Genomic DNA, 24,795 nt, shown 5'->3' with positions numbered 1-24,795 from the left:
CAAGGCCCTAGACATAGTCATATATAAGACTATACAAATCCCATTGGCCGTTCTGGGGTGCAGAGCCCTGCACTGGATGGTGGATGGATGGCTGTCAGCCCTCTGGTAGCGTGTTCACTGAGTGTGGAACCAGTGAAGAAGACCATAAGGGAAATGAAGCTTTATACCCTCACACCAAATACATTGCAGACTCTGCAATTGGGGACTTTTTAAGTGTTCATTAGTTGGAAGGTTAGTCCGAAAAACTCTTGGTCACACTTCTTGTTCAATGGCCACTCTGTTCTGGTGTTTCTCCCAGATACCCAATACCATGTATGTCTCAGATAGCTTCCAAGCTAGCAACCACACACTTCATTATATAGTGTCACCTTGAGAACTCACACAAATGCATGCTCCAAGTGTCCCCATAACTGGCATAACATGGGCAGTTACAGGGCTTTTCCTTTTGTACAAAATCTACTTTTGAGTGACTTATGGTTGTTAATCAACGATTAGGCTGCCAGACATGCATGTATACCAATTTCAATTTACATAGTGTAGATGTCAGCCTTCTTGGAACCAGAATATAGCAGAGCTTCATGTTTTACATAAATTCATCACAGGAAGAAAAAAAGATACAAATGCGTATTTGTTTGGTCCCTTACTCTCATCACTAAAGGTAATGCTTTTATGGCACTCCCTGAGACAGAGACACAGTCTAACGGTTTTACATATTTAAATTTATGAAGTCTTAGGAAAACACCATGTAACAGGTTTTATTATTTTCATCCTTTAGATAAGGACACTGAACTACTGGGAGAATAAGTAGCTTTTCTGCAATCACATAGCTAACAGAGGAGAACAGGATGAAGACAGACAGGCTGGCTCCCTGGGCCAGTCTTAAGCGTAGCTAGTTCTCCTTCTCCAAGTTCAATTATGTGTTCTAAGGCTGGTTAGAAACCTGTCAAAGACATGTAGATAATAAATCGTGGTCTGCTTAACCCCCAACAGTTTCCATTGTATATTCTGAAGTCAAAACGAGGCAACTCTTCATGTTATAAACTAAGCTTGCTTCCACCAGCCCTTCCTTAGTATTTTCCTGACACACTTTCATGACAATCTGTTTGATGAGAAACTCTACATATCCAATTTTTATTTATTTCTATATCTGGACTGAAGCTTACTTTATGGAGAATTTGACGTAGCTAATTTTCCATCTATTTTGTTTCTCAATCTGGATTTTTGGATTTGTTAAACTTAGTCACACAGAGAAGGGGCTGGTAGATTAGTCAAAAAAGCTCATGGAAGATAGATTTAGGACAAATAAATATAAAGATCATATGGAGCTCACTGTCCCAAGATAGGAAAATATAAATAGGTTCAAAGACCGCTAAGATAAATTTGTAAATGACAGCCCTTTAAGATGTTATTAAGAAAAATTGGACATAGATGAAATGTGTCTTGCCTATTTATGGAGTTTTGTGTGGATGCTTATTTCCTCGTTCTGCCATTTTCAGAATGATTCATCTTGGTCTCATAATGAGAGGAGGCTTCTGGAGCCTCCTGCTTTACCCTGTTCCTAGTAAAGTTCTAAAAACGAGAGGACTAAACTTGGAGAGAATGCCTTGTACCTTGGCATAGGGGACCCTGCATCCAGGGCATACTTACTCCATCTGGCCACATATCCCTGTTCTATAGTAAGCCCTTGGCACTAAGGCAGTAGCTCAAAAATGTACTTCTCACTACATGTTTAACATGAACAGGAATAACAATATCATACTACACAGAGCTATCCATTTCACAAATATTTTAAAAGGCTGAATGTACCAATTAAGGGCAAGTGCATGAAGGCTAATCCATTTAGTTTATAGGTGAGAAAAGTAAGGCCCAGTGTTTCAGCAATGTGTTGTTCTGTAGCAAACTCTCTCCATATTTTGACATTCAAACAATATTTTCATTGGATCTCACAATGTTGGAGACATGGATTTTGAAAAGGCTCCGGGAGGTGATGTGTTTGCCCACCTACTGTGCTGTACTGTGGCTGCTGGAGGATCATCCCATTCCCCTAGATTTTAGATCAGGACATTTGACTTACTTGTGGATCATTTTTCCAAAGGTGGGTAGCTTTGTCATTTGGAGAACTCCAAATTGCTTTCCAAAGGTATTTTCCAATGGCCAAGGGCCACAAGGTTATATCATGTGATGTATCATGATGTAGAAAAGCATACTTCTTACTCTGATTGGTCTTTCAATCTCCTCTTCCCCTTCACCTACTCCTCTTCCTCCACCACATCCTTCACAACTTCCTTCTTTCTTTGATTCTTGAAAGAGTGTCCTCTATAGCACAAGGTGATCTCTCACCTGAGGTCTTCCTTTATCTGTCTCCTGAGTGCTGGGATTCTAATAAGCACGGGCCAATAGGAGCCTCAAGGTCTTCTCTTTAAAACAGGCCATCATCTGTTAGCTACTATTAGCTTTCTTTTCTTATTTTCATCTTCCCACATATCCTTTCAGCATGTACCTTCTCTAATTATTGGTGAAGTGCATTTGTCTCTGTATCAGGAGGAAGCAAGGAGCCGAGTGGGCCCGACATGTGCCCCTGAGCCAGCAGTTCGAATGTAAGCATTTTCCCAGTACTGTACGTTCTGTTACTTGGTGACGAATAGGTAGCAGGTGTTGAGGGAAAGCAGCAGTTTATACCGTTATTATTTCTGGATAGGCCAGCTGTTCTGAATGATGGCACATAATATGAATCTGGGACCAGGTACCTTCGGGCCTTAGAATTTTCTTCCTTCCTCTTAGTGCTAAAACATGATAACACATACACATGGACACCGTGCATATGAGCCACAGGTGATTTCTTAGTTTCAAGTGACTGTGAACACTAAAGGCTGAGGCAGAAGAAGCTCAAAGCCATCTTTCTTGCTGGTAGTTTGAATGCTAGGAAGAATAATAAACAGTACCGGTTAATCACAAACACCAGCAAACATGAATGTGTTTACTATGCCAACAGCACCTGTCAAGGGATTGTTTATTCAGGACTATAATGGGCTTCGAGAGGGTATACAGAGGCCAATCCTTTTATTTACTAAGTTGGCATACTGGGGACCAGTCTCTTCATTTTCCCTATCCATGTTTTTGTTTTCCATCCTTCCTATTCTCCTATCTCTCCAGGACCAGCAGGAAGCATATGTGAGGATTATAGGGATACCCATTCAACAGGGAAATTTATTTTAGTAGAAATAAAAGAGTTGAGCAAAACAGAGGACTTCCAAGTGTGATAGAAGCAGCCGTGCTTTGGCATGAGAATGGTTTGATACAACTTTTGCTTTGCTCCTTGCCATTAAGTTTCAGTCAGTTTATAACCTCTGTGACTGTCAACATGCTCAACTGCCAAGTGGGCATAGCTACTTATTCCTGTATAGTGATACTAAGGGTGAAACAGGCTTGGCAGTGTCAGTCATTCGCTAAATGCTAATACACATTGCTCATGGAAGAACAGTGAGCAAACAAGATAGACAGGCATTAACTGACCAAAGCATGCTTTTACAGAGAGAGAGACATAGAAATGGGAGATCATAGGAGGTTATTCTCAGCATTCCACACTGTAGACACCTGCCTCTGTGGATGCAATACAAAACTGCATATTCTCAGTTCCCAAGCAGGGGAAGTGGAAGTCTGTGAAAGAAAACACAGAAACACAACACAAAAAGCTTATGACTGTCAGAGGGGGTGCAGATTGATGAGGGGCTAGGACTGTGGATGTGAAGTAATTGACTGCTTTATGTTTCTGTTGCCTTGACTCTCCTACTATGAAAAAATGAAAAAATTAGAATTTTAGAAGATGTACATGTACTGCTATTTAAAACTTGGCTAACAAAGAAACGCATAATTGTTCATATGTTATGTCAAAGGGTTTGGCCCATTTTAAAACTTTTGTTAATTGAAAATAGATTCTTTTCTCATACAATGCATCCCAACCACTGATTTCCCTCCCTCCACTCCTCCCAGCTTCTCCTGCCCCCCCCACCTCCGCTACATACCTCTCCTCCCCCTGAATACCCTTCCCTCCATCTCCATTCAGAAAATAGAAGACCTCCAAGGGATACAACAAAATGCAACAACAACAACAAAAAAAATACAATAAGACAAAAGCCCTCATCCAGAGGCTGGACAAGGCAACTGGACAGGAGGAAAAGAGACCCAAGGGGCAGCAAAAGAATTGAAGACACACCGGATCCTACAGTTAGGAGTTCTGAAGAAACACCAAGCTAATAGCTGCAACATATATGCAGAGGACGTAGTACAGATCCCTGAAGGCCCCAGGCTTGCCACTCCAGCCTCTGTGAGTTCACATATGCTCTGCTTAGTTAATTCAGAAGGCCTTGCTCTCCTGGTTTCCTCCATCCTGGCCCCTACAATCATTCCTCCACTCCCCTGAGTACTTAGGGGAGGACCCTATGGAGACCTTTCATTTAGACTTTCTCTCCATATAATGTCTGGCTGTGGGTCTCTGCATCTGCTCCCATCTGCTGTTGGAGGAAGCCTCTCTGGTGATGACTGGACAAGGCACTGATCCATGAGTACAGCAGAATATCATTAAGAATCATTTCATTGGAGGGGTTGGGGATTTAACTCAGTGGTAGAGCACTTGCCTAGCCAGGGCAAGGCCCTGGGTTTGGTCTTCAGCTCTGAAAAAAAAATACAATCATTTCATTGATATTAAAAAAAAAAAAGACCAGTCATGTTTGTTTCTACTCTAGGTCTCAGTGATATCTAGTCTATGATTCCTGGCCATTCAGGTCATACAGAACATGGGCTCTCTCCTATGGAGTGGGCCTAAAGTTAAATCAAATGTTGTTTGGGCCCTTGTATAAGTTCTATACCACCACTACCCCAACATATCTTGTAAGTAGGACAGACTGTAGGTCAAAGGTTTTATGGCTGGGATAGTGTCCATATTTTTCTTTTGCAAGCCTTCAGAGTACCTTCCTGAACCAAAGAGACTAGAACATAGAGTGAAGGCTCTATGTCGTCACTCACTAGACCTCTCTATGTTCAATGAGCTGTGAGGATGGCATTCTCAGCAACTGGCCCCACTGTCAGTTTAGAGAGAGCAACTCTTTGTCCTAGCATCATCCTGGATGGTTTAGGAATCTTCATGGAAGCCCTTCAGCCAACAACTAAACTGAATATAACTAAGTAAGTCCCAACTAGGAGCCTTACCTGGCTGCAAGAGGTGGCCAGTTCAGACTCTGTATCCTAAATTATTAAGAGTCATTACTGGGATCACCCTCATAGATTCCAGGAAGTTTCCACTCTACTAGGTTTCCACCCCTCAAGTCTCTCCAGTTTTAGCCATCTCTTCCCTCACACTCTCTAAAATAAGATTTAGAGAAAAGTAGCAAAGATAAATAGTACTCAGAATTGCTGTGTGTATGTAACTCTAGTTCCTTAAAAATTGATGTCAAGGCAAATAAATAGCCATTGTCTTATATTCTCTCTCTGTTTCTGCCTCTCTCTCTCTCTCTCTCTCTCTCTCTCTCTCTCTCTCTCTCTCTCTCACACACACACACACACACACACACACACACACACACGCACATGCACATGCACATGCACACACATATGCACATTGGTCTATTTACCAATCATCTATCATTCATCTTTCCTCTATTTCTTTGAACCATGTAAATGAATGATACTCCTTATGGTAGTTTGAATATGCTTGGCTCGGGGATTGGCACTACTGGGAGGTATGGCCTTGTTGGAATAGGTGTTGCCTTGTTGAAGGAAGTGTGTCACTATGGGGGTGGGCTTTTGAGACCCTTCTCCTACACTGTGGGAGACAGTCTGCTCCTGGTTTCCTTTAGATAAAGGTGTAGAATTCTCAGCTCCTTCTACAGCACTATGTCTGCCTGGACGCTGTCATGCTTCCTGCTATGATGATAATGGACTGAACCTCTGAACCTGTTAGCCAGCCCCAATTAAATGTTGTCCTTTATAAGAGTTTCCTTGGTCATGTTGCCTTTTTGCAGCAAGGGAAACCTAACTAAAACACTCCTATACCTCTAAATATTTGTGCTTCCTAAAAACATTAATGGCATCTAACCTAAGCACAGTATATCAAAACCAGGAACTTAAGTTTTATACAGCAGTATTGAATATTGAATTCTACTCATTGCCCCACTGAATGTTATATTAAAAAATCTTTTATGGCTCAGGATTTTATTCAGAAACACATGGCAGTTATGTGAAATGTCACCAAAGGTTCTCTTAATCCAAAACAGGTCCTAGTCTTTTCTGATCGGCATTTTAAAATAATGCACGCATGACTTCTGTGGACCGTTCCTCAGTTTGTCTCTTCCTGATGTGTCCTTGCATATAGATTCATGGTACGTGTACCTGTTCATCCCATCCTGTCATTTCCTGAGGCACATGATGATAATATCTCTCATTCTCGAGGCTACAGGTTGAGGATTTGTGCTTTTCATTTTATATGTTAAAAGACTGACCCTCACAATGGTAGTAGCAGGAGGTAGGGCTTTTGGAGAGTGATATGTCAGAAGGAATTAGCACTGTCAGTGGAATTAGTGTCTGTTAGAGGAAGATTCATGAGCACCCCCATTGATCTTCTACCACATGAGAATGAAATAAAGAGACACATTGTAAACAAGACGTGCACTGAAAGTCCGTTGACACTTTGACCTTACATTATCATCCTTTATACTCTAAGATATAAGTTCACTTTTTAAAGAAGACATCTAGTCTATGATATCCTGCTGTGGTAAGATTCAGTGATAAAATCATGCACAATGATTTCTACCAATAGGTTACAGTGATGTCTATAACATGTTTCTACTGCAACAGTCTTTTTTCCTTAGAGTTATCAGGTACCTTATGAAGATATTATGTACATATGCCAGCTTTCATTATATCCTTGTCCATTAGGTGTGGCATCCTTACTTCTTACCTGAATCAATTACTGCTATAATGGTTGCCAATACATAGTGGCCATCTATTTTCTTCTATTTCTCCTATCTATAGTTACAAGAATTCCTCTGTGAGGGTTTGCTTTCTTTCTTCAATGCCCTTCAGATTTTTACTATGTTCTGTGGGAATTTTTGTTGCTAAAAATGTTTTGCATGTTCCCGAAAAGCCATCAACAGAGATGCTGGGAGAGGTGCCACCTAGCTTTTGAATAGATGAAGATATGAAAAAAGAGAAAGGTGAACAAAGCAAGGCAATGAACAATCAAAGAGCAGCTAGAAACTTACCAGATAAATTTGCCAGCATCTATCTTGAAGAAAAATAAGCTATAAATGTCTAAGCATTGAGGAACTAAGCACATCATATTTCATTATTTGACAACAATCAGACAAAGTTTTGAGACTAAGAAAAATTAAGAGTATGGTTCAACTAATCTCGCATTTCTATTTTCAAATTCATATTTTATATTTTTCCCACAGTAGATGAAGTAAAAGAAAAATGTTTTCTTTAAGGGTGGATGTTGTGACTTAAGGTTGAGCAGAGATCTTGGCTAGTTCAACATGTAATTTGTCCAGTGGGATTTTATCTAAATAGACCTGCATTTGGTGTCGTCACTGCCTGCCGTCTCTGCTTTTGGAGCTGCCCACTCCTCAGGTTTAATACTGCTTACTTTCTGGAAATCACCCCCATTAGAGATATCTCCTCTACTTTCCACCACTGGCCTTCAAGTAAGTACATTGACTTGTATTTCCCTGCTATAGGCACTGAATGTAGTTGGAAAGCTGGGACCATCAACATCCTTGGTCCCATCACTCATGAAGAAGTGTTTCAGACTTCTGCTATGAGCAACATATCACCTCTGTACACTGCCCCCAAAAGCAGGAGGTTAGAATCTCAAGTCCCAAGCACCTCTATACTTCTGCTTCTTACTTCAACTCTGAAGTGGATGTTTTCCCTGTAATATTTTATTACAAATGTAGTTGGTCCCAGTAATCCAGGGTGAGTTTTGTTCTAGGATCTCCAGATACCAAGGAATATAGCTCAATTGGGAGAAAGTGTCCCTAGCACTCATGAGGCTCTGAGTTTAAGCCTCAGCACCACATAAATTGCACGGCCCTGGACTATTCCAGTTTGTTTTCAGTGTCAGAGAAAAGTCTTGGCTCTTCTGGGATGGTGGGGCAAGGTGCCAAACACAAAATTTCCATCATATGTTTCTGGTAATGGCCATACCGTCTCTTGGAGTTCTTGCTTATTTCCTAATAAATTTGTAGCTTTGGTTTATCAGTTCATTTGAAAGAAAAAAAGGAGAGCATTTGGCAAACAATTCTTATGCTTTTTGTTTTGTACCTCACAAACTAATTTGGACATACATATTGTAGAAAATTATTCTTAATGTGAAATTCAAATTGACCTGGACAGTCTGAGTTTTATCTAGTAACCAGTCTCTTGGATAGAAACCAGTACAGACTTCTGCTCCGAGTATTTTTCCCTCCTGAGCACATCAGGAACCAGTACCCCTTCTAAACAGCCTGTAGAGCATGCCCTAAACCTCTTATAGTACTGCAGTGTGAGGCTGGTGGCTAAATTGGGTGTCGTAGGAATTTTTAATCATATAGTATATACATACTCCCAAAGATAAATTGCCCAAATTAGTTTGTATTTAAAGAATAATTGAATATGAGAATAGAAAATTAGTGTAATGTATTGATGCCATCTGGGGCTGTAATTTTATGGTAATTTTTAAAATCTGTCTTAATTTAAATGAGATTGAATTTCCCACCTATATATAATTTTGCTTCATTAGTTACTTTGATTTTACTAAGATACCATCATGTTAACCATGAGCTGAAGTGAATTTAAAAATTTGTAAACAATGTAACAGAGATGATGTCTTTAAGAAAACCAATGTTCCTCATAGTTGTACAGCTACTGAAACCCTTTACCTACATTCCAAGATTGAGTGCCTTCCAAAATAACCTTGCACCTCTCCAGGGATGTATTCCAGCAGAGTTCAAGGAATTCACTCATGTATACTTTCTGTGTCTATTAACCACCTACTATGTGCCACAGACTTACTGGGAACCAAACAGAGACAGAAATATAAAACATAGCCCTAATATTTTAAGCTGGCAAGAGAACCAGACCTATAAACAGATAATAACTGTGTGATCCAATAATACACAATTTCAGAGCTCTGGGAACATGGAGAAAAGAGTCCTGATCTGATAAAAGGAAGAGAAATGAGCGAGGAAGCCAGAGAAATGAGCAATGGGGCAGCAAGGAATGATAGTCACACAATCGCATTTTCTAGCTCCATTGTTGCTTATGAAACACACTCATAGACGTATCCTCCACATAGACACACAGACACACTGGAAAGAAGGTCTGTGAGGTTGCCTTTAACTACAAAGTACAAAGCAGAATAAGATAAACACAGATGAGTTGGCATTTTGAGAGCTTTGCAGAGAACAAAGAGTAAAACATGTTCAACTCATCTAGTCTGGGGTTTGGGCTTATGCAGAGTTCGTCCTTTAGATTTATCAATGTTTTCTAAAAATTTCTGTCTATTGCTTGTATTGCTGTTGTGAATATTTTTAAAGAAATATTTGTGAGACAAAGGAAAGCTATGGAAAATTTCCAGATTCCAGGAAGCTAAGGTATTGCATTTTAGTGCCAGCACTAGGCAGGATTCATACTGGAACAAATTCAATGTGGGTTCAGATTGAGTCCATTGATAAAGCTATGAGTTGAATATACACAGTCTTATATATACTCGCACACCCAGATGAGCATGAAGATAGAAACAATAACAGATAAAACAGATAAGATAAAGAATTGACAATGAGTGAATCTGGGGTAAGGTATGCATGTATAATTTGTGCTATTTTTACTCTTGCAACTTAAAATTATTAGTCAAAAATTTTCTCAAGAGAAGTTTTTTAAAAAGCACCTTTAGAAATATAGTTTAAATCCTCATAACCACCAAGTAATAAAGGACCCATTGTATAGATGAATAAATGAAACTGAAATGCCCAGAGTGACACAGACTACAGTGAGACCTGCCTCTCTCCACACCATACTTGGGAATCACACAACACACCTCCTGCAAATACATGGAAAGGAGGGATTGTGCTTGGTTATCACACTGGCTTCCAATACCCTTTAAGTGACATCTGCCCTTTCCTATAGCACCCATTGTGAATGCATGCCTTACAGCTGAGCTGATATTCCAAGACTCATCTCTGAACATTACTTCAAGAAACTTGAGTGTCATGGTGGAAAATGTTTTCTCTATCTTCTGAATCATTTTTACTTTTTGAGCTCTTTGCCATAGTTGAAATCTGTTTCTTCCATGAGAACTTGCCTCTCTGGCATCTTTTCCACATGACAGACACTGTGCCAGGCTCTCCTTCTGAATGTTGTCTTTCTTTCTAGTGCCTGATCCACATCCTAGCACATCTCTGTGTTGTGTGAAATTTCCAATAGATTTTAGTGAGATTATTCCATCTCCAGCCCCATTTTCTACACTGTTGCCAAATAATCCCATCTCATTTTCTAAGGGACTCAACATCCAATTTATCATTTTCCTTGTCTGCTAAACTTTTTCCATCATTTTGTGTGATAGTTTTGGGCTTTCCTTTGATCACCTCCTCTCCACACTTTCCCCACCCACTTCCAGGTTGTGTCTCAGACCCTCTGATTCTGCAAAACAACTTTTTTGTATGGAGGGACAGAGGTTGTAAACAACAGAGGTTAAGTCTGAATTATTGCAGTCCAAGAGAGAGTCACCGGAAAGAGCGATGCTACCATGTAGAATGACAGGGAAAAAAATAATTGTGAGCCAGAAAATAGCCAGGGGAAAGAACACGGCTTGATCCTTAATGATGGGGAATAAACTTAACAACACTGTGCACTGTCACTGCAGCTGGCATTGTGGGGGTTTGGTGTCCATCTTCATATATATCAGGATATCAGCTGCTTCATCACATCTGTTACAAGTAATCACAAATGTCCCTGTTTTCTCATCCATATTTGTTTACCATTAGGAATTTCAGGGCACAGTTGATGAACATTAGTCTAATATAATCCATGTGAACATACCTTCCTATGTCTAGAGAGCTCTAATTAGAATTGTCTCCTTCAACTCAGCTTTCCCAGTGGAGGTCGGGATATGTCTTCCTATTTTAAGATTACCTAGATGGGAAAAACAATGACTACAGGCAAGCCAAATTTGGTCAAGTTCATTATGATCACACATGCTCATCAAGAAGGCATCCTCATCTGTTCTTCCTCCCAAATCCACCTCTCAAAATTGATTGCTCACATAACTACAAACCTGTTTTTGAATGCTGAAAACCCATTCACACCCTGGTCCACCCATAGCTTAACCAAAGAGATCTTGGAAATTTTTCAGCTTAATGCCTCTATCTCTGAGGCTAGTGTATCTTCATAAAGCCTGCTCTGATCTTGTTTTTCACTTGATTTCACTTCATATTTTGACAATTTGAATCAATAAAACCAAAAATATATCTGGGAGGTCAACCATAAGTTGTTCCAAGGTTATGGTTGATGCATAGTATTTGATACTATCATTGTTCACTAGGCCTTCAGTCAGCACCCAAGGTGATCGCAAATGTTTGCCTAGTGGGGCTACTCAAACCTTCCTTCCCACAGGACGTTGGACCTTTTGTGGTCCTGCCTACTTGTATGTTGTGTTCAGCATGACTGAACTAAACGGTCCCCAGGGGAGCACCTGTGCTACATTTATAACTACTCACAGCCCACTGCTTAATTAAACACTGCTTTTTCTTTGTAGAATTAAGTACCCTAGCCAATGATCTAGCATTTTTTTTCTGATGGTTGAGTGGATAGCACAAGGATTTCTGAATGGCCAGATGGCATTCTGAGTGTCTAAATTTTGTAGCACTACTGTTAAATTCATGGGTGTGGGCAGTTTTCTAACTAGATTTTAAGACTTCTGGCCTAATAAAGATTGTAGTTGCATATTGTGTGGGAGAAAAGCAAAGGATACGATAGATTAGTAGTCATCGGTATAATATAGTATGTTCACCATTTTTGCCACTTGATCACCAGAGTCAATGAATGATACACTAAATGACATATGAGAATCTCAATTAACAAGACTACATCTCTCTCAAGAAATGTTTTGTCTGTCATGTTTCAGCAACGGTGTGACTGATGAGGAAATGAGGATCAAATTCAGAACTGAACATTTCTGAAAGGGGACAGATGGTTTCAGATTATTAAGAGGACTTTACAGACCTTCTACCTGCTAGGTACCTACATGTTTCTCCAAGATACTTTGATACAAATTTGTAGTGAGTTGTAAATGTAGGGAAGTTGGCTTCTCAGCAGTGGATAGTCTGATAAGCTTGGCAAAGAGTACACCACGCTCCTGGGGACTCTATTCTTGCTACCAGCCATCTGCCCATTGGAAGGTCACTGGGAACCCGAGGGAAACAGGATGATAGACATTCCCAGATGGGGAAGGGTTTTCTTCCTGACATTCTCAGAGCTTCTTTGCAGTAGAGTGCAGGCACTCTTACCTCTGGGAGCTATTTCAGAAGCGCTGTAAGAATCTTCTTCAAAAGTCTTTGGTCACCAATGCTTTTGCTTCCTTCAAGCTTGAGACCATGAGGCCAAGCTTTTAGCCACTGCCCACAAATCCTCCCCAAGCTGTTTCTCCTTCTAAATCAAATAGCCAAGAACGTGGGCTTCTGGTGCTGAGCCAACACCAAGTTGCCTTCTAATTCCTTTTCAAGATCATCTCGGCATAACTGTAAAATTACAGTCCTAAAATATGTCAGTTTACTTTGACAATTGTCAGACTATCTATCATACTCTATCATTTAACTTTTCTTTCTTCTTTATTGACTTGCAACCTTTGAGTACAAGGATGTGGTTTGGGGGAGAATAACACACATGAATAATACCTTGTTTTCTATGAAGCCCAAAGCCACCCTATATCTCTAGATTATATACATATATGTGTATATGTATATACATATATGTGTGTATATATATAAATATATGTGTTTATGTATATACATATATATACATAATATTTTTATAGAATACATTCTGTATTTATAGAATACATTCTGTATTACCCTCACACACCTCCTCAGAGATTCTCCCCATGTTCCTACTCACACAACTCCATGTTGTTTCTTTCTCTTTCTTTAGAGAACAATCAGACTAAAAAAACCAACCAACAACCAGCATTTAAAAAACAAAAAGAAAAGAAAAAGTACAAGGTGCTCATGTGCGCACATGCACATACACACACACACACACACACACAGAGAGAGAGAGAGAGAGAGAGAGAGAGAGAGAGAGAGAGAGAGAGAGAGAAGATTAAAATCACAGAATTGGAAACCATAATATATAAGCAAAGGCTAACAAGACAAAAATATGCCCAAAACAAAGCAATATGGGACAAAAAGTCTATAAAAATACCATGAAGTTCATTTTGTGTTGTATACAATATGCAGTTTTTATATGTTTATGCTCATGTTCTGTATATATGCATATTTGTGTACACACATATAAATCTCAAATACTTATATGCATATAGAATGTTATTAAGAATTGACAGGGGAATCTGGAGAGATAGCTGAGTAGTGAAAAGTGCTGCACTTGTAGAGAACCAGAGTTCATTAGGTCTCCAGCATCCATATCTGGTGCCTCACAATTGCCTGTACCCCCAGCTCCAGGGAATTATACTCTGTCTTCTAGCCTTTGCAGGCACTTGGACATACTTATACCTGCACACACACGCGCACACACACACACACACACACACACACACACACACACCCTGATACAGACACACAGACACACACATACACAATGACAATATAGATATAAAAAGAAATATTAAAAAGGGTAATTTCAAGTGAACCCACCAGGTCCAGGATAGTTCCAAACCTAAGGTCACACAGAAGTTACTGATTAAAACTAGTGAGTCACAAATCAAAACAAAAGGACATAAGTGTGGGAAAGGAGCCTTAAAAAAGCAGGGAGGAACATAGGGGTAGAAGAGAGTTAGGAGAGGGTGGAGTTGAAGGTAAACAGGACGCATTGCATATATCTATGAAATTATTGAACAAATTTCACCAATAAATAAAAGGAATTTTGAAGAACAAAGATCACCTATCATTTCCCTGGTCCTTCCCATAAAGGCAAGGTTTCTCTGTGTGGCCGTGACTGTACTGGAATTCACTCTGTAGACCAGGCTGGCCTCACACTCAGAGATTTTCCTGCCTCTGCTTTAATGAGTGCTGGGATTAAAGGTGTGTGCCTGGCACCAGCTAACATTCTTAACTGCTTTGTTTTCAGCATCTAGCCCAAGGTCTGGATTATCTTAGTAGTGTTATTAGACTCATCACATAAAAACAGCATAGACAAGTGCAAATTAATTCCAGATGAACAAATAAATTTGATGTAAATATATCATATCCCATGTAATATTCAGGACATACTTGTGTTAGTTGGTTTTTGTCAGCTTGACACAAGCCTAGACTTACCTGTACATGAGCTTATATCAAGGGTGGTAGTGCTACCCCTGACATAAGAAATCAGGCTGAGAAATCCATGAGGAGCAATCCAGTAAGCAGTGTTCCTCCATGGTTTCTGCTTCAGTTCCTGCCTCCAGGTTCCTGCTTTGCATTTCTACACCAACTTCCTTTATTGATGGACTGTGACCTTGAAGAGTAAGTGAACTAAAACCACACCTCCGTGTTGTTCATGGCAATTATTAGAACATTAGAAGCCTAACTAAGACTTATTTATGGTTAAAACATATTTTATTCTGATATTCAAGTTTAAGCAAATATTCTAGCAGTGGATTCTGAAGAAGAGCTTCTATACAAACAAAGAAGCAAAGTAAGTGCCTCAAATATTGGGATTCACTTAGTTTCTACTATACCTGGTTCAAACATGGGTATGTTAGTTGGTGGTTGGTAGAGATGACTGCCTTTGCCTCAGCTGATAATTTGTGCTGAGGAAGCCAGCAGGAAAAACTGTAAAGGCATCTTTGTAAAATTGGAAAGTTACACAATAGTCTCAAACCAGTATTCTCTCTCTCTCTCTCTCTCTCTCTCTCTCTCTCTCTCTCTGTGTGTGTGTGTGTGTGTGTGTGTGTGTGTGTGTGTGTGTGTATGTGAGTTGCTGTGTGTGGGTGAGTGTGCATGTGTATGGACATATTGTGCAAGGGTATGTGCATTACATGGTACATATGTGAGAGTGTGTGTGCTATGTGTGTGTGTGTGCAGTATATGTGCAGATGTTCATACATGTCTGCACAATTTGGCAGCTCTCTCTGCCTTAGCTCTGGTTTCTGCCATCACCAATGTGGACAGAACACATTGGCCATGCTAGCGCTATTTGTTCAAAGAAGATGCTGTTTTTATCTTAATTAGTTTTTTTTTTCTACTCAACTTACAAAGTAATCTTAGCAATGTTCCTATTTCATGTTCAAGAAGACCAAGGCTGAGAATTTGGGTGATTTGCCCAGAGCTATGGGAGAAGTTAGCACTGCTGCCAGAACCCACATGGACTGGGTAGGAAGCCTGGGGCTTGCTTCCCATTGCTTCTGTGCTGTGTGACTCCAGGTTGCTTTCCTCTGAAGGTTATTCTCATCTCTCTTGCCTCAGGTGCCACAGAAGGACTCTGAGATGTTGGCTCCCTGCCACAGCTGTATAAAACTGCTGAGAAGATTCCTGAAGTGAACCCAGCCCATTCCTCTATGGGAGTTTGGTAAAGGTTTAGCAACTAAGAGTACCAGAGACAAGAAAGGCGTCTCCTCCAGCAAACTTTGGGAAAGCAGAGCTTTCTCACCTCCAGCCAGCCTGAGACATCTTCCTGCATGCAAAGGACACCAGGCTGCTCTTGCCATGTACACTAGCAGGCCGTCACAGGAGGCTTGGCTGGCTCAAACAGCTGTCCTGAAGTTTCAATACATCTAGTAGCACTCTATTTATTGCGCTCCTGGCTGTGCCTGAAGCCTTATCAGCTGCTGCTGAGTCAGAGGGTAGGTAGTTAATTAAAGTCATTGTGGCACTGTAGAAATGAAGGACTGGGATGGTAGCCAGTCTCAGCAGCCCTTGTCACTGGTTCCACTGCCAGGTCCCAGCAAACAACGCAACCAGTCCCTGTGGGAAAGCCTGTCCCTCCTGGAGTGTTCAGCTCCAACAGTGTGGCATTGAACTTTATGAAGCTGTGCTCTTGAATGGAGGGAACGGAACGGAAGTTCTATGGAATGAAGCAAATCACTGTGCAGAGCCTGTGGTCATGGTTTAAAGGTGAGTTGTACTATTATTGAATTGCATCAGGGACCAAACTCTGTTTCTTGACTGACGCACACAAGGAACAGTGGGACATGAAGAACCAAGGTGCCTCTAGCTGCACTTGTTAGATTGGATTTGGCTTCAAACAGTACTCATGGGCTATCCTGTGATCTGGGCTGGGGTAGTGGCCAAGGCCAAGGTTGAGGGGTCCTTTTAATCCATTAAGCCCCCAATATAATGTAGGGTGTGATGATTCTCAGGCAGCAGGTACTTGAGGTACCACAAGTACATGAGCAGGCGGGTTTGTATGGCCATGGGTAGAGACCCAGGCGGGGAGGAACACCAGACCACCTGGGTTGTTCTAGCAGGTTGAGGTACTCAGCTTGCTATGAGATAGTAAAAGTAAGCATCCGTCACCAGAGCCTCACTGGTTCACGTATAGTCATGTGGACCAGCAGAAGGTCAACTATTCCTGCCAGGCACAGTCCCCAAAATTCTGACCTGATGAGAGGCATGGACCCTTTGCATGTTCCCAATGGGCTGCTATCCGAGGTTTAAGTGTAACACGTAGCACTTCAAGTGACTGGAATTTCATGAAAGCTAACAGATTTTCTAAAAGTTCAATGATGCACAAGGATGTATCTCTACCCTCTGGAAACCTTCTCAGGTCTCAGTTCCTTACTGGCCCTCTTCTTTTCTGCCATTGGCTGAAAATTGTGGGGAAAGTGTCTCTGGTTCTTTGTTTCCATTCATGAAAAAAAATGATCATGCTATTCCACCTCTGAATTGTGATTATGACGATCTAATAAAATCGTCTCCAATTTCCCTCATATCCATGAGAGAATGACTCCAGGACTCCCCACCAAATCCCTATCAAAATCCTACAGTGCTACTTTTCCCAGTCTTCACAATCCTCCTTTCGTAGTTACTTTTTCCTGTTGTGATAAAATAATCTTACAAAAGTAACTTAAAGAAGAAAGGGTTTGTTTTTGGCTCACAGTTCAAGATAGATAGGCGTGATCACCAGGGCAGAAGCTTAAAGGGAGTGTTGCAGTGCATCCTCACTCAGAAAACAAGAGCAATGCTTGCTTCTGCTCACCTCCCTTTCTCCTTTGTATATGATCCCAGATCCCATCCCCGGGAATGGTGTTACACACATAGGTCTTCCCACTTCCAATACCCCGATGCAGATTAATCCCCCACAGGCATACTGAAGGTGATTCAAAATTTCATCAAGTTGACCATTGTGATAAATCTTCATACTCCTTGTGTATTTTCAATCATCTCTAATGCATGTAATGCCCAATATAAGAGATAGCTGCTATTCTGTATTATTTAGAGAATATACAGATGAAAGTTTGCCCGGGTAGAAATTCTGAGGATCTTTTTCATCCACATGTTGTTGGGTCCAGAGCCACAGAATCCAGATGTGGTTGACATCATTTGCTGAGCCTTGTATCTTCAGTCTTGTTATTCTCCATCCACCTATGTGCTATGTGCTCAGTTTTCTGACTTCGTCCTCCCTGAATGATGTAAGTTTTCCATCTTTTCAGTGGCAAAACCCAAAATTCTCAGCATGTCATTTAGTTAAGAAGTCAGGTGGTTAACCTATTCCATCCATTAGTGGCTGATTAAAGCTCTCAGAAGTGAGGCTCTTTCTGTCTTTTTTGTTTTATAATGTCCATTACCCCAGGGGGAAAACGGTGCACAGTATTGGGAACTTAGCTACCTTATTTTTCTAGGAATGAAATGAAATAAATAACATAGCAAATTTGGAGCTAAACCCCCAAGTAAAATGACGGCAATTGTCTCTGCACAGCCTGTGCTTAGACTCATTGACGTTTTATATAAGTCTTAACTGATTCATCTCTTATGTAAAATCACAAATAAAGACCATGTTTACAGAGCTTAAAATCTACAGTTGCTGAGTTATTCAGCTCAGCCAGGGTTCCCCAGGAGAAAATTAGCTGCTGCTGAAAAGAAGCGAAATAGAAGTGTGCCTGCCACTCTACACAGTCTGCAGCTTTGGGCTCAACAGGACTGATGCTTTTAATTTCTTCTTGAGCTGCAATGGAAGCAAGGGCACTTAGCCACCCAGTTTTCATGGTTTCAGTCTTTGAAATCTGTCAGGAGCTGAGTAATGGAGGGGTGATATCCTGACTTCAGAAATAGTTTCTATAAAGGGCAGCTCTTGAGTATCACTGGGAAGCACTTGATTCTCAGAACGTTCTTATGCCTTGATATTTTAATGGAAGTGAAATTTCTTGGTGGAACATAAGATGCTGAAAGGCAGGGACTGTACAGTCCATTCCAGCAGTCATCACTGGCCTAGCCTTCTGTCAGCAGCAGACTTCTGGTTGCCAAAGATAATGTCTTACATACACACACACACACACAGAGAGAGAGAGAGAGAGAGAGAGAGAGAGAGACAGAGACAGAGACAGAGACAGAGACAGAGACAGAGAGAGACAGAGAGACAGAGAGATAGGGAGACAGAGACAGAGAGACATATTTATATGAATATATATTTAACATGTATGTAGTCTTAGGGTTTCTATTGATGAGCAAAAAAAAAAAAATACCATGAACAATGTAAGTCAGGGAGGAAAGAATTTATTTGGCTCACACATCCATACTAATGTTCATTACTAATGGAAGTCAGGGCAGGAACTCAAACAGGGTAGGAACCCAGATGCAGAAGCTCATGCAAAAGCCATGGAGGGGTGCTGTTTACTGACCTGCTCCACATGGCTTGCTCAGCCTGCTTTCTTATAGAACCCAGGACCATCAGTCCAGGAGTTTCCCCACCCACAATATGGTGGGACCTCCTCCAACAATCACTAATTAAGAAAATGCCTTACAACTGGATCTTAGGAAGACATTTTCTCAATTGAGGTGCCCTCCTGTCAGATGAGTCTAGGTTGTATCAAGGTGACATAAGACTATCTACCATATATATATTTTAAAAAAACATGTAGATAACTATAATATGTTAATAATAATTAATATATTATATATTCACATGTATTGGTTATACAGATTACTATAATTCACTGATATCTCCATACATGCATTTTATGGATTGTTCATTACCATGACTCTTTCCTTCCCAGTCCCTAGAAATCTCATTCTTCCTAACATGTTTTTTTTTCCAAATATGTGAATATCATGTGTGATACATTTTATCTTTATTCCCCCCATGGGACTTTCAGAATCATACTCTAATGGTAGAACGTAAGCCACCTAGAGGGACAAGGGGCTACAAATAGTGTTGTATCTATTCTATTTTATTTTTAGTATTGGATCTTATAAAAAATAGTTGTCTTCTAGGATTTAAAAGTGTTATATAGGTTTATTCTCAAGATGTGTCTAATTTTGTGGTTAATTGTTGAGACAAATAGAATTCTAAAAGTAAAAACTAGATTCTGTGCAATTTGGAGCAGGCTCTACCATGACACCTCCTTTGATTATATGGAATTGAACATCTTCTTCACTTTTCTGGTTTTAAGCCTTGAAGTGTTTGTGTCTTCTCTCTGACCTAAATACTCTCATCAGAAATATGTGCCATAGTTGAGCTGTTGAGAGACCTGAGAAAAATGACTGGAAGATGGATGTGAGCATCTCTTTACATACCTACCTTAAGTGGAAACTTCTAGTTTCTTTAGAAAGTCAGAGATGTCAACTGATTTTTTGGGGGGCACACAGGTGAAATAATGTCTTGCTAAAGCAGACATGTGAAAGGATGCATGATGGAGGGTTATAACTATGACCCCACAGGCAGTGGGAGCGGGAGCATTGGTTTGATTTTCTCTGCCTCACTCTTCTTTACTAACAACACACATGCATTGGTTTGCCTTACAGTGTTGTTGAGCTCCACTCATGGTAATGCTGCCATTGAGAGAAACCTGCCCAGAAAACTGCTTGTGTGATTCCTGCAACTTCTTACCACTTCAGCGGCCTTGGTTTGGTTGGTGAGCTTTGCAGATTCTTCATGATTGAACTACAGTTGCTGGTTCATGCCTGTGGAGAGGACTTGTCTGCATCTGCTGATTTTTATCTGGTGTTTGCTACAGCATTGATTTACTGACAAAGAAGATTTGAGCCCACCCCCAAGAACTATTGCTAAACAGGTTCACTTCCCCCATATCCTAATACCTTTTCTCTTCCACTACCTCTGATGGGTGGTAGGATGGAGGAGAGGTTGATCCCTTATTAAAATAGACTGCAAAAAATGTATGCCTACAACTACTCAAGACGTCATTATGTCCTCATATATGAGTACTTATAAATTATATGTCAGTATCACATAGCACTTTCTCTCTCTCTCTCTCACTCTCTCTCTCTCTCTATATATATATACATATATATATAGAGAGAGGGCTTGAGGACAGACAGGGAAAAGACAAAGGCTGTTTGTTAGTTACGCCTGGAATACATGGTGGCTGCTTTATCAGATCTCAAATGGAACTATTTTGCCTCCCAGGAGCTACTTGGCAATTCCTGGAGACATAGGATTACACAATAGGGGAGATCCTGCAACCTATAAAGCTGTATTACACACACACACATCAGTAGTGCTGAGCTTGAAAGCTCATTGCTTAGGAAATGATAATCAATCTCACCGAGACTTTCCTGGAAGAACAATAGGAAAGGCTCAATTATTTCTACTTGGATTGAATACCACCATACTAAGGAGGGTGTGCTTTTGAAGGAGCTTGCTTAGATTCTAAATGACTTCCCCTCAGGGCTGTATTGGAAAATGGAGCTGAGAGAAAAACCACATCCTCCTTGGAACTGGGGTTATTAAGCCTCTGTAATCTCCTCTACCCCCAGCACTCTCCCCTCCCTGAGAGCCCTTCTCTCAGGATAGAATTTGCCATTCTAATGAGAAATCAGCACACACACACTGGAAAAAAATGATAGCGGTGCAAAACACAATTCCCTTGAGTAAACTTAATTTAGGTCTATAAAATTTCAATTGAAAAAAATGTCTTTTTAAAAATATTTTTTCCAGATTTTTACCTTGTAATAAATGTGGCTTCCATGGTATCCCTAGGAGAGAGTTGCCAAGGAAACCAAAAGCTATCCTCACTGCTGATGCACTCCATCCCATGGATTACCATTATGGCCCATCAGTCATTTTGAGAGTTAGAGACACCACAGCGAACAAAATGATGACTTTATCTGTTTATCCCAGGAGAACAGTTTGGAGAAATAGATTTACACAATGCCATCAGAAGATTAGCGAATGACCCCTCTTGGTAATGAAACAGAAAATGGATGTTGCTCACAGTAATGCCACCTTAGAATACATTCCCAGGTCGTTAATACTGTTATTATAAAGATGCAAAGTATAGCTTCTTGTATATGAAAGACTACAGCACAATAGTGACTCTTGGTGAGGGCAATTATGCACTGGTTATCCATACCCAATGTTTGGAGCACACTGCATTAACTAAAATATAAGCCTTGTATAGTTGTTACAAAAGCTGACATCCCCCACCCCCCAAAAATCATGAAACTCTCCAACAGAGTGCCAGGTACAAAACTATTTTTAGGGGATTTATTTTACTATGTGGTTATATTTGGAACAATACAACAAACAATGGCTAGAAAAAGGTTTCAGTCAATGTGACCAGATTTCAATGTGATACAGGCCAGCTCTTAGGAATTTTTGGATAGTCTCCGTGATAGGGATTATTATAGGAAAGTAAAGATTGTCTCCTATAATTAGTAGGGCTGACCTGCCAGTGAGCCCAAGGTGTCACTTGAAGCTACAGCAGCTCAAACATGGGGTATTCTAGGTTCATAAAGATAGAGGCCTCCCCAACTCTGGTCTGCAATGATTTCAAGTTTGTTGGTTTCTTCTTTGCTTGCCTACCTAGTAGCTTAAAGGGGTTTGTTTGCCCCATATCTAACAACCTAGACACTTTTTGCTCCACCACTCATGGCCATCCCTTAACTCCCATATAGGTGGGTGAACATTGCTCTCCTGTGCCCAGGAATTTGTTTCATACTCTCAGAACATGCATAATAAACATGGCCCTGATTCCCTTGCCCACCTGCTCAGGTTTATGTACATGGACTCTGGTTTTGCCTGCCCCACCCCTGGGAACTACCTCTGCACTAAAGCCAGTGAGCTTCCTCACCACTGGTGGACTTAACTCACCTGTACCTTATTTAATGAGATAATAACCTGTCTCCGTTTGTTTCTCTCTTCTAGTGGTAAACACCATGATCAAATGCAACTTGGCAGAGGGAAGAAGGTATTCATCATCAAGGGAAGCCAAGGCAGGCACTTAAGCAGGAACCTGGAGGCAGGAACTGGAGCCAAGCCCATATGGACTGCTGCTTACTGGCTTGCTCAGCCTGCTTTCTTATACTAACTAAGACTGCTTATTGAAGAGATGGTACTGCCATAGTGGCCTGTCCCCATTCTATCATCAATCAAGAAAATGTCGCACAGATATGTCCCCAGGCCAATCTGATGGAAGCAATTTCTCAGTTGTGTTTGCATCTTCTCAGATGACTCTCCGTTGTGTCACCACAGAGCTCATTCCAAATCTGTTCTTATGGGGATAATCTTGCTCCATCGCAGGTAGCTCTTCTGATTTAACTTCTCAGCTTTACATTACTGTCCAGAAAAAGCCACAGGGCTCCTCATATTGCTCCTCTCCCACTGTAACTACTTCACCAGGTCTTCTTTCTGGTTGTATCCAGGATACACCTCTCTCCCTTCTGTTCTAGCACCCTTGAGTCGATTTCAGATCATAAACATAAAAGTCTAGGTTATTGTCATGTGTAAAATCTATGAATGGATACAGGTCTCAGAGGCTATCCCATGCTTCCCAGGGACTGGTCTCCAAGAAGTCAACTGTAGATTGCTCTGAAGATGCTTACCCTAAAGCCAGCCCAGCTTTTCTAGTGTCTGAGGAAATCCAAATGCTCTTCAGATAGGAAATCTCCCTTTGTTTCAACAAAGCACAGTGATGTCTAAAGTCATATTACATCAGAATCCCAGTCTGTGTTTCTCAGAAAGACAGTGTTGTTTTCTCTTCTCTATTCCATAAGTGTGAGTCTCTCTGCCTATGAACACATAGTTCCTCCTCCCTCTCTGTGTATATACTTTGGGGTGCATGTGCATGTGATGTGGTTACTATTGAATAATAACACATGTGCATTAACTTTGCGTATTAACTCATTTAATCTCAATCATATCACGAGACAGACACAGTTAATGCTTTCATTTGCCAATGAAGAAACCAAGGCCATCGGGGCTCGGTTTAACTTGCTCAAGGCTGTTTATAGCCTGGCATGTCTCAGGTCACCTGTACCAATATCATGGTTGACTCTCTAAAATAGGAGATCAGATGATAATGATCTTGTGACCCTAGGGATGTGTCTCTTTGTTCTACATGATTGAACATGGAAGCATGACAATCACAAACATGATGAGTTCTGTTATCTCATTTGTGTTCAGCCTGCTGTGTTGGAGATGGAGAATGAAAGTCAGGATTTTCCTGCCTTTCCTCCTTTTCCCAGGCTGATGAGTCAGTTCCTTTCCAGATATCTCACCTCCCACTTCACAAGGAAAGCTGAAGAGAGCAAGGATACACTGACCAGAGGTGATGGTTATCCTGAGTTTCAAGTTCTAAAGCATTTGGGGGTGTAGTAAATAGAACAAGGTAGACAAGGAAGAATGCTTTTATAATTATCAAAATTATAATACTTCTGAGAGTAAATTGGGATTCGGAAAACAGCCATTGTGGTATGAATCACAGAATCTATAACTGATCTGGCAAACATGGGCATGCAGCAGGCCTGCTCAAAGTAGGGGTAAGACAACCAAAAGCTAGCCAGGACTCAACTAAATGGGTCTGTGGACTGAAGGATTTTAATGAGGGTACTGTAATAAGGGAAATGATACAAAATCCAAAGGGGTAGTGATCAGCAAGGGAAGAATACAGGCAGCAGGAATTCCCACTATTGAGCAGAATGAGCTGGAGAAGGAAAAGAGGTAGGACATACAGGAATACTGATGTTGACAGAACTATCTCTGCCTCCTCCAACTTTTGACCAGTGTGAGCTACCTATTGACCAAAGCCAACTTGGAGCCAGAGGACAAAGTAGCCTAGATAGCGATCTGAAAGGAAACCAGTTTCTTGTGAACCAAGGAAGGATATAGGATGGGTTTGGAAACAGAGTTGTGCAAAAGCATCAGTATTCTGGCAGTCCCTTGCATCTCTCTATTAGGCATTAGATCTCATGTCCTGGTTTGTCAACTGTTGTTGTGATAAAACAAACAAACAAACAAACAAACAACATGGGCAAAAGCAACTTAGGGAAGGAAAGGGCCCATTTCATCTTCACTTGCATGTAATAGTCTGTCACTAAGACAAGTCAGAGCAGAAACTCACGACAGAAACTAAAGCAGAGACTGTGGAGAAATTCTACTTATTGGGTTGTTCTCTAGATCATGCTCAGTTAGCTTTATTATATAACCCAGACCCACCTG

The 24,795-nt window shown here is 40.8% G+C and overlaps 1 long non-coding RNA gene across 1 annotated transcript; it reads left to right on the top strand.

Moving 5' to 3' along the window:
• Positions 1-16,180: 16,180 nt before the first annotated feature.
• Positions 16,181-22,841, top strand: LOC115031495 (uncharacterized). Its single transcript, XR_003837127.2, has 3 exons — positions 16,181-16,295; positions 20,142-20,251; positions 22,504-22,841. It is a non-coding gene; the product is annotated as an uncharacterized LOC115031495 (long non-coding RNA).
• The last annotated feature ends 1,954 nt before the right edge of the window (positions 22,842-24,795 follow it).

Source organism: Mus caroli, unplaced genomic scaffold (assembly GCF_978045245.1).
Source record: "Mus caroli unplaced genomic scaffold, Mus_caroli_1 scaffold_8, whole genome shotgun sequence".
NCBI lineage: Eukaryota > Metazoa > Chordata > Mammalia > Rodentia > Muridae > Mus > Mus caroli.
This window is presented reverse-complemented; position numbering and strand designations above follow the sequence as displayed.